Here is a 14,776-nt window from a genome sequence, read left to right as displayed (position 1 = left end):
CTCTGATATATATGCAGTTTAACATCCTCATCTGTCTGTCAGTTGGTATTTCGTCTGCGAATATAACACTACTAGTAATTCAATACACACTCTCAGAGTCCTAGTGCTCCTAATCGTCAACACACAAAATCAGCCACATAACACGTTTAGCCACTGCGACTTCCACAAAAATGGTAGTCGGACAACTAGTAGTCTTGACTGCGACTGACTGACTGACTGACTGAGTTTGGTTTTACGCCGCTTTCAGCAATATTCCAGCAACATTACGGCGAGGTACACCAGAAATGGGCTTCACACATTGTGCCCATGTGGGGATTCGAACCCGGGTCTTCGGCGTGACGAGCCAACGCTTTAACCATTAGGCTACCCCACCGCCCCTCAAGACTGCGAACTTTGTGCATGTGTAAATTGACATTTCTGTGGAAGTCGCGGTGGCTGAACGGGTTAAGCGGCTGACTTTGTGTTCTGGCGATAAGGTGCCTGACTCTGACTGTTGATAGGTTGAGTCCCATTCGGGATTCGAACCCACACTCTCAGAATCAGGCACCAACACACAAAATCAGCCATAAACCCCAAGACACCGCGGCTTCCCGTGTAATCCCAAATATAACTGATTTTTTACCACTTTTTAAATGACATTGTGTATTCACAAATTCACTTACCTGAACACACAGTTAAAACCACGATCGCTAATACAACAAAGGTCTTCATATTTCGTATGTTTTAGTTCCAAAGTGTGAATCACGTAGCAGAGTGGTATGCTATACAACAACTGCCTCTTTTATACCTTTAATTTTTTGTTGTTCAGGATGCTGTCAGTGGCTACATATGACAAGTGTGTTTATGTCACAATCGTTACGTACCTCACAGACAGCTCGCCCTGCCCTCCGGTTACACTTTTGTTGTCATCGCCGATTCCTTATCTTTGTTTTGATTGGTCCGTGTTTGTGTTTTATGGCTGTCAGATTGTGTGGAGCACGGATTACTCATGACCGACATGCTCTGACCTCTGCACCTACGTCCAGGAATATGTGTATATGATGAGCACATCCTGGTGTAGTGCAAGTCCAGCAGCTATTAGAGTGATGGGGTTCACTAGTGTTGTGTCTACAAGGCATGTTTTTTCAAACATCACCCAGACCGCTGGACGCGCAGGTTTCGCATTTATATTCTGTAATGTATTTTTTGTAGTACCCGGGGACCCGGACCGGTCCGACTTTTCTTAGCCTGAGTTTTACACCAGATATGACTGACTGACTGAGTTTGGTTTTACCCCGCTTTTAGCAATATTCCAGCAACATCAGGCCGGGGGACACCAGAAATGGGCTTCACACATTGTACCCATGTGGGGATTCGAACCCGGGTCTTCGGCGTGACGAGCCAACGCTTTGACCACTAGGCTACCCCACCGCCCCCCAAATATGATGTACATGTATTTCACATAATCTGGCCAATGCGTGCAATATGAAATACAGCTTACCCGTTGTATGCAATGGACAGTGTATGAGGTTTTAAATCCTATTCAAAGAAGCCGAAAGGACAGTGTTATTTTACAAAGATCTATTCATCGAGTATTTTTACAAAGATACCACTACTGTAACATAAACAGAATACGGCATGAAAATAACACCTCTATGTACACTTCAATGCGCACCAAATAAATATGATCAGCCATTTTAAGAAAAAATAAATTACTATACGATGATCTTCGATGAACTAGATCTACTCACAAAATTGTATTTTCTCCTTAGAAACATTGGTTGGATTCTGTATATTTGACTTACAGTATTTTGTTTTGACTGTTTGATCGGCATTTTAGAAGTTGGTGAGTCAATAATCAAGCATACAACTTTATGGATAAACAAGATATCAATTTACCTGAAATAATCAAACACGTTAATTACAATTGGTATCTCCATCTTTGAGAGGTGTGTTGATCAACTAGTTCACCTTTCATCTTAATACACCGTTCCCCTTTGATCATTGCCGAAGCATAAAGGAAACCACGGAGGCTGAGTGGGTTAGCTTGTAGACGACTGACTTTGTGTGCGGCGATTAGGTAGGAGCCTGACACTGAGGGTGTGGGTTCGAATCCCGGTTGGGACTCAACCTGACAAAAGTACTAGAATCTGTACTTTACTAAGAAAGTGTAATCCCAAATATGGCATGTCGACCAATAAATGAGTGAGTTTAGGAATATTCCAGCTATATGACGGTGGACTGAAAATAATCGAGTCTGTACCAGACAAGCCAGTGATCAACAGCATGAGCAATTGGGATACGATGACATGTGTCAGCCAAGTCAGCGAGCCTGACCACCCGATCCCGTTAGTCGCCTCTTACGACAAGCATGGGTTACTGAAGATCAATTCGAACCAGCATCTTCACGGGTATGGAACAATAATTGGGCCACAAGCAAGAAACCTGACTTTGCAAGATATTCTGTAACATTATCTGTACGTCAAGGAGATTACAGAGTGTTTGTGGCGGACATGGTTGCCGTAACCACTACGGAGTTTCAGCAGAAATACGACATACATGTCAACATGCTTCATGTCTTTTGTGTGAGCGGGCCGTGTCGGTCTGGGTTGTTTTCTGTGTAAGTAGGTCTTTGTATTTCAGTCTATTTGTTCCTGTATGCATATTTACGTCTCTCATAAGTTCATAAGAGTTAGTGTGGTGACCGAGTGAGTGAGGAGAGTGGGGAGGGTGCGTGTGTGTTCTGACAGTATGAGTTGCACATGGGCGAGTAAGTGCGCCGGTGATCAAATGAGTAGATATGTGTTTGTTTGCATGTGTGTGTGTGTTTTTTTGTTGCTTCCTGGTGTGTGCGTGCGTGTGTGTGTGTGTGTGCGTGCGCGCGCGTGTGTGTGTGTGTGTGTGTGTGCGTGTGTCCGCGCGCGCGTCAGTGGGAAGGGACTTGCACGTGGGTGTCAATGAGAACTCTGTCTTTCTATGTGTATGTGCGTGTGTGTCTGTCTACTCGCGGGGTGGTGGGGTAACCTAGTGGTGAAAGCATTCACCTGTCATACCAAGGGCCCAGGTTCGATTCCCCACATGGCTACAATGTGTGAAGTCTATTTCTGGTGTTGCCCGCCCTGATATTGCTTGAATATTGCCAAAAGCGGCGTAAAATCATATTTACTCACTCACTGTCTACTCGCCAACTTGTGTGTTTCTTCGGTGCGTTTCTTTGTGTGTCTGCTTCTCTCTGCGTCGATGTGTACGTTTTTCAAATATTTTTCAATCGTATAGTTTGTTTTCCATTCAGGTTCTATTTAATGACATTGTATAAGCTAAGTCCACGACATAATGACTTATAAAACACAAGTTAGACACTTTTCTTTCAGAGAAATCAATTTCTTGCTTTGTCGTGGTGACCGAGAAATTATCCTAACATAATTCACGTTCTGATGCAGTGACATAATTGAATCAATTCCAACACGACAACAAGGTCACGGGAACATCAGCTATAACGTTCACATGTCATCATCATGGGAATCGAGCCCGGGTCTCAAGAGGACATAAGATTATACGAGTATCACAACCCTATTCTTTGATGGAGATTGCGAAGTCTCAGATCCCAACGATGTAACATTCCAAGTTGGCAAGACAGATCCAAAGAATCTTAAGAATGTTTATTTCGTCAAAAGGTACAGAAATGTGTAAAACAAAAGAAAAATGTATATCCAAAATGTTTTTTAACACGGTTTCCATGTAAAAGTACATCAAAAGTACTACTTTGTTGATATAGGATTACTGAAAAGAAAACCATTTGATAACCAAATGTTATTTGAGGTGTTATGGACAGAGAAAACATGGCATCCAAAACAATTAACGTAATACTCATTTAATATACACAAAGAACTTACTTAACCATCCCCTGTATTTTTGCAATGATATGTTTTCGACACGTACATTAAACTTCTCGTGGTGCCCACGATCCTTTGACTCATAAAAAACTTCAAAACGATTGGAATCCATGTTGATTTTATGATGATAATTGCTCATTTGAAAAAAAACTGACTCTGATTTTCATACAAAACCATGTCTGTACAAGTATGGCTCTGGAATGTTCAATGTTGAATTTATTGGTGAACGTGAACATTCAAAATGTCATTTTGCGTCTCTTACACGATTCAAAGTCAATACTGAGTGTAACCTCCACATGACTGTATGACAGCCAGCACTCTCCTCTTCGTACCCGTGTCAGTCTCTTGATCCACTGAAGGGGCAGTCTGTGCAATTATCGTGTAAAGCAGATCCCAATTGGGGCAGGTTCTGTACAGGAGGATCCCTTTGTTGCACACGACGACCAATCATGTCCCAGATATGCTCCAAAGGGTTAAGATCGGGGCTCATTCAATCGTGAGATATGTCAGGGGTTACTTAACTAAGTTCTTGGTGTATATTTACCGGTTAGCTTACTCAATATAATTACGCTGACACAAAACCTTCTGGAGCATATCCTGAGTTTAACAACAGATTCTTATGAAACTCGGGAGAAAAGATTGGATGACACCCACAATTATAGGCGTCAATAAAACCCAAAGAGCACAGGGTTGGGAAACTTCCCAGAGCACATGGTTTGGGAAAACCTTCGGCCAAGGAATGAAAGAAGAACGCGTGAGCATGGGTTTAAATGTGGAATAAAAGCAAGCTTAGTGACGTCAAAAGTAACCCATTATTGTTATTCTTTCTAAAAACAGCACAGATAATGTGAAATATTTTCCAGAGTGTATTTCTGTTACAGACCATAAAAACACATTAGAAATGTTGGAGGGAAACAAAATTTTATTTTGGATAACTCTGCCTTCCTCTTATCTATCTCCTTTGCTTTCCTCTTGGTTTTCTCCGAACGTTGACTTCACCCTGAAAACAATAAGGAAAATAACATTATTAGTTTAAGCAGGCAAGCGTTTGTTACAAATGTGGTGGTGTGTGGTCCTGTGCGTAAAGCTCAGGTCACAAATCAGTTGAAGTTATGCTACGTTGGGCGCGGGGAGTACTTGGATGGGTGACCTCTTGACTCCTTGACTCCTGAGAGTTTCTAGGACTTCAGTCCTGTCGCACAACGAACCCCGTAAAATACATGTGGTCTATTGTCATGGTCTAGGCAATTAAGTGATTTTGTTTACATTTGCCTCTGTTCACCCATCAGAAAATGGGTACCCGGTGGGATGACTATTACCCCTTCTCCGGGGTAATAATATTCAAATTGTAGGGCTTTGAACGTGCCCCTCTGTGGTGCGGAATTCCCTTATGTCTTTATTATTATAGTATTATATTATAAATGAAGAATCACTTTTTACTTCCTGAATACACAGTCAATGCAAGAGAGCAACCACTCTGGATTATACGCTGAAACAGATTCGGTTTTGGGTAAAATACCAGGAACATATTTGAGAATGGACCCTCTGAAAGAGAAGACACCAGGTGGTCTCGAAAAGAAAGAGTGAGTGAGTGAGTTTAGTTTTACGCCGCTTTTAGCAATATTCCATAACGACTGGGGACTCGAGAAAAGGGTTACACACATTGTACCCATGTAGGGAATCGAACCCGGGTTCTCAGCGCGAGTAGCGAACGCTTAAACACTAGACTACCCCAGCGTACCCGAATGAAAGAACTATATATCCCGGAGATGCCTTGAATGATATAACGCAAAACGTCAATGGCGTAGGTGCCTCTGTAGTCCTTTAGAAATATAGACATCAGATTTACCACAGGGTGATTTTGAACAAAACTAAACTATGTTGAAGTGTTAACACCCATCTACTTCCAATGACGTGGCTATGGAAATATAATATCAAAACCATTACAACTTTGATCTTGAAACGGGTTTGTGTGTACTTTATATCATTGTCAACTCATGAAAAGAATGAACAAAAATATGAATGCCGTGCGGAGACTAACTTCCGTTGAGTGAATGATTCGTGTTTTACTTTAACCAGCATTACCGTAATATCATACGTTGTTTGTTTGTTTATTGTTTAATGCCGTACTCAGCAATATTCCAGCGACATGGCAGTAGGGTAGTCTCTCGTACAGACCCTGAAGCAAATATATCCAAGAAAGCCCATGCAAGTCTAGAAAATGTGGCAAGTCTAGATTTCCTCAGCTTCAGGAAAATGAAGAAAGTCTCAGGGCTCCTTTTCATTATATATATATTTTTTTACTATGAACGTTTTTTTCAGTAAAATATGTTCATTTCAGAGACTAGTTGTTAGTCTAGCAGCAGGGGTGAAGGACTGCCTGTGGTTACACTGTCATAGACACTGTGGTGAAACCAGTCGGTGAGTGAGTGAGTTGTTAGCTTTTAACATTATTTCAGCGTTATCATGGCAAGGACATCAGAAATGAGCTTCACACATTGCAAGCGACGAGCGGCCGCTTTAACCACAGGTACTCTAAAGCCCCTAAAATCAACAAGCAGAGCCTACTACTGTAAACCAATGATTAAACAAGACAATTCTGATATTTGGAACCACAATCATTGGATCATGACACATTGGTGATGCATCGGAAATATAGAAACACAAGAATTCCGCTGAAATAACACTGTGAGACAGTAATTCTATACCTTCATCAGAACGCTCCACAGGTGAACACTTGAATTTCTCCGACGAACCATTCAGCATTGCAACCTCCGCAGTAATTGGGTCTGGAAACGAGAGTTTGCAAATAAATAGTAGTGTAACGATTCGCTGAATGTTCCAATGACCATGGCACATGTGCTCCCCCACCTATTTCATGCACGACTCGTGAACATCCGAGTTAGAATTGGTCTTCAGTAACCCATGATTGTCGGAAGAGACGACTAACGGGATCGGGTGGTCAGGCTCGCTGACTTGGTTCACACGTCATCGTTTCCCATTTGCATAGATAGATGCTCATGCTGTTGATCACTGGATTGTCTGGTCAAATCTCGATTATATACAGATCGCCGTCATATAGCTGGAATATTGCTGAGTGCGGCGTAAAATAAACAAAGCTTCGTGCGCTGGGCCAGGGGATTTTCATTACATGATCATCTTATCAACATAGGCAGTGGATCATATTAATTACGACATCTTAGTAACGATAGTCAGTGGATCATCTTAATTACCATAGTCAGTGGATCATCTTGATTACGATAGTACGTGCACCATAGATAAAAGATACTTGCCTGCATTCAGCACCAGGAAAGTTTGGACATTGTGAAAAACGGCATGGATTGGCGAAACAGCGAACTAATCTTTCTCCATTTGGACATGGCGAGTTCACGTAGATACGTCTCGCTGAAATAGAAAAAATATCGGGTTCAAATCCAAACACACAATGTGATTACATCCCAAAGCTGATAAATAGTATATCTTACTCAAGGGACTTGCTCTGAAGTGTGCATTATTAACATGCCAAGGGTTGTTTAACGTCTCAGTGATAATGAAGATATCAAGTGAGTGAGTGACTTTAGTTTTACGCCGCTTTTACAATATTCCAGCAATATCACGGCGGGGGCCACCAGAAATGGGCTCTACACATTTTACACATGTTGGGAATCGAACCCGGGTCTTCGGCGTGACGAGCGAACGCTTTAACCACTAGGCTATCCCACCGCCCCGAAGATATTAAGACTTACACCTGTATAAACGTTGCGAAATTGATTTGGCTATGTACACTCTGATATATATAAATATATATATATATATATATATATATGTGTGTGTGTGTGTGTGTGTGTGTGTGTGTGTGTGTGTATATATATATATGTAGTTTAACATCCTTATCTGTCTGTCAGTTGGTATTTCGTCTGCGAATATAACACTACTAGTAATTCAATACACACTCTCAGAGTCCTAGTGCTCCTAATCGTCAACACACAAAATCAGCCACATAACACACTCAGCCACTGCGACTTCCACAAAAATTAGTAGTCTTGACTGCGACTGACTGACTGAGTTTGGTTTTACGCCGCTTTCAGCAATATTCCAGCACCATTACGGCGGGGTACACCAGAAATGGGCTTCACACATTGTGCCCATGTGGGGATTCGAACCCGGATCTTCGGCGTGACGAGCCAACGCTTTAACCATTAGGCTACCCCACCGTCCCTCAAGACTGCTGAGCAAAACTTTGTGCATGTGTAAACTGACATTTTTGTGGAAGTCGCGGTGGCTGAACGGGTTAGGCGGCTGACTTTGTGTTCTGGCGATAAGGTGCCTGACTCTGACTGTTGATAGGTTGAGTCCCATTCGGGATTCGAACCCACACTCTCAGAATCAGGCACCAACACACAAAATCAGCCATAAACCCTAAGACACCGCGGCTTCCCGTGTAATCCCAAATATAACTGATTTTTTACCACTTTTTAAATGACATTGTGTATTCACAAATTCACTTACCTGAACACACAGTTAAAACCACGATCGCTAATACAACGAAGGTCTTCATATTTCGTATGTTTTAGTTCCAAAGTGTGAATCACGTAGCAGAGTGGTATGCTATACAACAACTGCCTCTTTTATACCTTTGTTGTTCAGGATGCTATCAGTGGCTACATATGACAAGTGTGTTTATGTGTCACAATCGTTACGTACGTCACAGACAGCTCGCCCTGCCCTCCGGTTACACTTTTGTTGTCATCGCCGATTCCTTATCTTTGTTTTGATTGGTCCGTGTTTGTGTTTTATGGCTGTCAGATTGTGTGGAGCACGGATTACTCATGACCGACATGCTCTGACCTCTGCACCTACGTCCAGGAATATGTGTATATGATGAGCACATCCTGGTCTAGTGCAAGTCCAGCAGCTATTAGAGTGATGGGGTTCACTAGTGTTGTGTCTACAAGGCATGTTTTTTTCAAACATCACCCAGACCGCTGGACGCGCAGGTTTCGCATTTATATTCTGTAATGTATTTTTTGTAGTACCCGGTGACCCGGACCGGTCCGACTTTTCTTAGCCTGAGTTTTACACCAGATATGACTGACTGACTGAGTTTGGTTTTACCCCGCTTTTAGCAATATTCCAGCAACATCAGGCCGGGGGACACCAGAAATGGGCTTCACACATTGTACCCATGTGGGGATTCGAACCCGGGTCTTCGGCGTGACGAGCCAACGCTTTGACCACTAGGCTACCCCACCGCCCCCCAAATATGATGTACATGTATTTCACATAATCTGGCCAATGCGTGCAATATGAAATACAGCTTACCCGTTGTATGCAATGGACAGTGTATGAGGTTTTAAATCCTATTCAAAGAAGCCGAAAGGACAGTGTTGTTTTACAAAGATCTATTCATCGAGTATTTTTACAAAGATACCACTACTGTAACATAAACAGAATACGTCATGAAAATAACACCTCTATGTACACTTCAATGCGCACCAAATAAATATGATCAGCCATTTTAAGAAAAAATAAATTACTATACGATGATCTTCGATGAACTAGATCTACTCACAAAATTGTATTTTCTCCTTAGAAACATTGGTTGGATTCTGTATATTTGACGTACAGTATTTTGTTTTGATTGTTTGATCGGCATTTTAGAAGTTGGTGAGTCAATAATCAAGCATACAACTTTATGGATAAACAAGATATCAATTTACCTGAAATAATCAAACACGTTAATTACAATTGGTATCTCCATCTTTGAGAGGTGTGTTGATCAACTAGTTCACCTTTCATCTTAATACACCGTTCCCCTTTGATCATTGCCGAAGCATAAAGGAAACCACGGAGGCTGAGTGGGTTAGACGACTGACTTTGTGTGCGGCGATTAGGTAGGAGCCTGACTCTGAGGGTGTGGGTTCGAATCCCGGTTGGGACTCAACCTGACAAAAGTACTAGAATCTGTACTTTACTAAGAAAGTGTAATCCCAAATATGACATGTGGACCAATAAGTGAGTGAGTTTAGGAATATTCCAGCTATATGACGGTGGTCTGAAAATAATCGAGTCTGTACCAGACAAGCCAGTGATCAACAGCATGAGCAATTGGGATACGATGACATGTGTCAGCCAAGTCAGCGAGCCTGACCACCCGATCCCGTTAGTCGCCTCTTACGACAAGCATGGGTTACTGAAGATCAATTCGAACCGGCATCTTCACGGGTATGGAACAATAATTGGGCCACAAGCAAGAAACCTGACTTTGCAAGATATTCTGTAACATTATCTGTACGTCAAGGAGATTACAGAGTGTTTGTGGCGGACATGGTTGCCGTAACCACTACGGAGTTTCAGCAGAAATACGACATACATGTCAACATGCTTCACAAAGACTCCTTATCCCAGCAGGATCTCACGTGAACTGTTTACGCAAGACAAGTAAATATACAGGCGAGGTCGTGTGGTATTATGTAGGATTATAAATATATACTCACCTGATAAATAATTCTCATCACAATTCGCCCGTTGTAGTCAGTCATCATTATCTCAGTTGATAATTAGTTGCGTAATTTGACATAGCAAGTGTAGCTCAGAGAGCATATGTTTGATTATCTTTCATGAGGTTGTGGGGGTGAGCTCGGTTGTTTTTTTCTGACATTAACTGTGCTCAATGTCTTAGTTATTTTTTAGATATTACGCCGCTTTTAGCAATATTCCAGCAATATCCCGGCGAGGCACCAGAAATGGGCTTCACACTTTACCCATATGGTGAGGTGAGGTGAAATTTGGATTTTACGTCGTGCTTGAGAATATTTCGCTCATATGACGACGTGCATGCGTGTGTATGTGTATGTGCGGCTGCTTGTACTAGCCCAGACTGAAGCTGGTTTTTATAGTGCTAGCCCACTGAGATACCATGCCGCAGTGAAGCATGAATACCCCACTCAGACACATTATACTGACTCCGAGCCGACCAGTCCTTGTTGTACCCATTAATGCCGAGCGCCAGGCAGGGACCAACAAGTACTATATTTTAACGTCTTTTGGTTTGACGCGGTCGGGGATCGAACCCGCGACCTTCCGCTCTCCGGGCGGACGCTCTAACCACTACACCACGGAGGCGGTTGTACCTAAATGGAGAATCGAACGCGGGTCTTCGGCGTGACGAGCCAACGCTTTAAACAGAAGGCTAGTTCACCGCCCCGGCATGTGGAAGACATTTCAGATTTGAGTCTTTGTCACAAAATGGAATGTAATTCTTTATTTTGGCTTATGCTAAAGTGTTTCTTTAAGGACAATTGATTTACCAGCAGATGTCACGATGTTATTCTCAATAACCATCACAGTTGTCACATTTATTGATGAAGAGGACTGGCATCTTCTCCTTTTAATTTGAAACATTTGGTTCAAAACGTTTGCAAAGATTGATGCCATATTCCCAACACAAGACCGGAAGTACAGCAGCAGCCATGTGAACGGAAGTGACGTTTATTGAAACTGAAGATTCAGAAAAAAACTATTTCTTTCATAAGGGTGCTCTCATATACATCCCGATCAATCAGGAGCAATCCTCAGTGAGTTAGTGAGTGGGTTAGTTGGGTTTAATGCCGCTTTTAACAGTATTTCAGTTATATCACGGAGTGTCAGCTTAATGTGGGGGAAAATGCCATAGTTGAGAATCACGAATATGGTGTTGACAAACGTAGAAGGTGTGGTTATATTAATCAAATCCACGCTTAAACAAACCAACCCTAAATCAGAGATCAGTATATGGTCCCTGCCTAAATAGAAAATAGCGGCACTTAAGACTCCTAGGTCAACCGTGATTTGATATTAGGACTGAAATAATTCAAAATCAGCATTAAGCTTATATAGCCGTGTACAGACAGAGCACCAATCATCCACGGACAAGTGAATTCCTCACAGCAATTGTCGTTTCGAGGAGCACCCTATGGTATCCACGTGTAGGCGAGCTCCTCACAGCGATAGTTCATTGGTGGACCTCATCATAGTTCTTTGCTTGTCAGTTTGAAGTTCATTTCAATATCAAGTAACTGGTACTGAGTAATGCGGTTTTCGTTAAGCTGCACTCTCGAACCAATCTGATTACCCAAACAAAACTAATTTTATCTTGGAAATAGAAACTTTTCGGATTCCCTAAAATGACATTCACAAAGACAAACACAAAAACATAAATGTCATCAGATTTGGGGTTTGAGAGAAAACTATCGAGATTCTTTTGATGGGCGCTTGCAGGCTGTTGTGAGTAACGAAAACGCCATTCGCTGGGAAGATGATTGATCTAATGTATTCCAGTCGGGGTCAGCCCGTTTCTGCTCAGACTACAAGAAGGTCAGTGTTGTTGCTGGCCACCTGGTTCCATACCACAACAGGAGTCGCCGCAAAGGTCACCAGCGTCCTACAAGAACACCGACCCCATCTGTCATATCATACCACAATGATTAATGTATACTGCTACATTCAGACCGTCATGGACATTACTGAACTGAGACGTAGCAGTGGTGCCTTTAGAATTTAATAATAATAATAATAATAATAATCTACTTCTATAGCGCCGAGTTCCAGCTAGGCTGCTCACAGGCGCTTGTGCAGATCAGTCTATTTCATTTCACATAGATGTGTCTTTAAAAGTTTTCGAAAAGTTGGTAGACTTGTGGCGGATTTTAGTGACATAGGGAGGTTGTTCCATAGCATGGGAGCTGCACATTCAAAGCAGCGGTCCCCATATTTGGTCCTGGATGGTCTGGTGATAAGCAGATCTTTATCTTGTGATCTAAGATCTAATTTAGGATTCCGTTGTCTGTTGCAGTCGGGTGTGCCATCTGAAACAGACAATTTAAAAAACGATCAGTGCATGGAATTCTATGCCAAGGTGGATCCATATTTTAAGTGGAGTTGAAGAAAGTATATTAAAAATCTAAAGTGGATAAGACCCAAATACGGGAACCGCATACAATGCAGTATAGAATCATAAACATATTCCTATGTTTCATATAAATACATTTTAGTCTTCCATTTTTGAACATGATAAACTTTACATCTTGATCATTTGTATGTATCTAATGTTAATAAAATTGGTCCCATATAGAACATACTTTATGGATAACAACTTCTTTTTATTCGTGAGTGCGACGTTTCGATACAGATTCTTGTACCGTTGTCTAGCATTATGCTACAAGAATCTAGCATTATGCTAGACAACGGTACAAGAATCTGTATCGAAACGTCGCACTCACGAATAAAAAGAAGTTGTTATCCATAAAGTTTGTTCTATATTGTACTTCCCAACTTCTAAAATGCCACTCAAAGAAAATTGGTCCCTTTGTATTATTTCTTTATTCATATATTGTTTACGTACGCCCTTTCAACTTCAGCACATTATGTTTCGCGGTATGTCTTTTGGACAAACATAGGGGACATGATACAGATCTTCTATATTGTGTTGGTTACACTGTGTCATAATTTGTCAAATTTGCGAATTTTGTGGTATCTCCCAATAGTTTTATGTCCCAACTCATGCACGAGCAAAATTGATATTTTAAGCAAATGTACACGTCTGTTAGATATTTTCTGCTTTCAGAACAACCATATCAAAGCTCTACCATGTTTTCTGGGACTATCCTAAACGATCTGGATGAATGGCGATTTTTTTGTTACTTTAGTGGTGCTATATGACTGATGTCCAAATGATTAGTGCCCGGCTTTCAGGAGATTAGACAAGGATTGGAGTTAGAGAACAGTGTCTGAGGGTGGTACCCATGTTAAACTGCGTCATGGTATATATGTAGGCCAGCACCATAAAACCGGCATTCGTCAGAATCAATACAAGAGTGAATTTAGTTTTACGCCGCTTTTAGCAATATTCCAGTAATATCACGAAGGGGGACACCAGAAATTGGCTTCACACATTGTACCCATGTGGGAAATCGACCCAGGTCTTCGGCGTGACGAGCGAATGCTTTAACCACTAGGCCACCACATCGCCCTGATTTGTACAAGAAGACACATAAATAATGCATGCGTGTCGATAAAGAGGTCAACTATAGTCTGTTTGCAGTGAAAACGTACCGATGAATTGCACTCTAAAAAAAGGTGAATGGAATAAAGTGAAGTTAAGATTGCGAATCCTCATAATTTTACCTTGTCAATTGAACATTCAAATCTCAGAATTTTATTCAACTTAGGATAAAAGTTGTTCAACAAACGATCATAGTTTCAAATCGCTATTATTGGTTTCTATTACAAGGGGGTATGCACTTTAAATGAAACATCAAGAACAAGTAGGGTTGGTTTAAGTTAACGCTCATCACGTACCGTACGTGCATTTGTTTCACTGTTCCATCTGCTGGGCTCACCCCCTTGTAATACAAACCAATAGTAGCGATTTGAATCTATGATCGTTTGGTTTTTATCCTAAGTTGAATAAAATTCTGAGATTTAAATGTTCATTTGGCAAGGTAAAATTATGAGGATTCGCAATCTTAATTTCACTTAACTTGATTTACTTTTTTGTTTAAAGTGAAATTCATCGGTACGTTTTCACTGTAAACAGACCATAATCTGTGACCAGAGACCTTATAATGTAAAAACTGTTCCAGAGCTTCTTGATAATGTTGGACACACTGTAAGATTGGGATAAGATGTGACAAGTGCGGTATTAGGAAAACATTCTCAGATTGGATAGGTCAATGCTCTATTATATGGTCTCTGCTGTGACGCAACGATAAACCTCACCTCACCTCACCTCACCTCACCTCACCTCACCTCAAAAATGGGCAGCAGATCATGAGGTATTGTCGCTCATTAAAATGAAGTTGCGCATACCTGACTATTTCTGAACATCTATGCTGTAGCAGTTTATTTGCCTTTCCTTGAAGTAG

General features: G+C 41.5%; 2 long non-coding RNA genes across 2 annotated transcripts; both read right to left on the bottom strand.

Annotated features, from left to right (window-relative positions):
* Positions 1-4,776: 4,776 nt before the first annotated feature.
* On the bottom strand, positions 4,777-6,667 carry LOC124272460. The gene is made up of 2 exons (XR_006897338.1): positions 6,581-6,667; positions 4,777-4,872 (listed from the first exon to the last, which is right to left on the bottom strand). It is a non-coding gene; the product is annotated as an uncharacterized LOC124272460 (long non-coding RNA).
* A 576-nt stretch (positions 6,668-7,243) lies between these two features.
* Positions 7,244-8,610, bottom strand: LOC124272459. Its single transcript, XR_006897337.1, has 2 exons — positions 8,382-8,610; positions 7,244-7,277 (listed from the first exon to the last, which is right to left on the bottom strand). It is a non-coding gene; the product is annotated as an uncharacterized LOC124272459 (long non-coding RNA).
* Between the last annotated feature and the right edge of the window lie 6,166 nt (positions 8,611-14,776).

The sequence above is a fragment of the Haliotis rubra genome, unplaced genomic scaffold (genome assembly GCF_003918875.1).
Source record: "Haliotis rubra isolate DU_JTF1 unplaced genomic scaffold, ASM391887v1 Scf17, whole genome shotgun sequence".
In the NCBI taxonomy this organism is placed as follows: Eukaryota; Metazoa; Mollusca; class Gastropoda; order Lepetellida; family Haliotidae; genus Haliotis; species Haliotis rubra.
The sequence above is the reverse complement of the archived record's forward strand: the minus strand, read 5'-3'. Positions and strand labels throughout refer to the sequence as shown.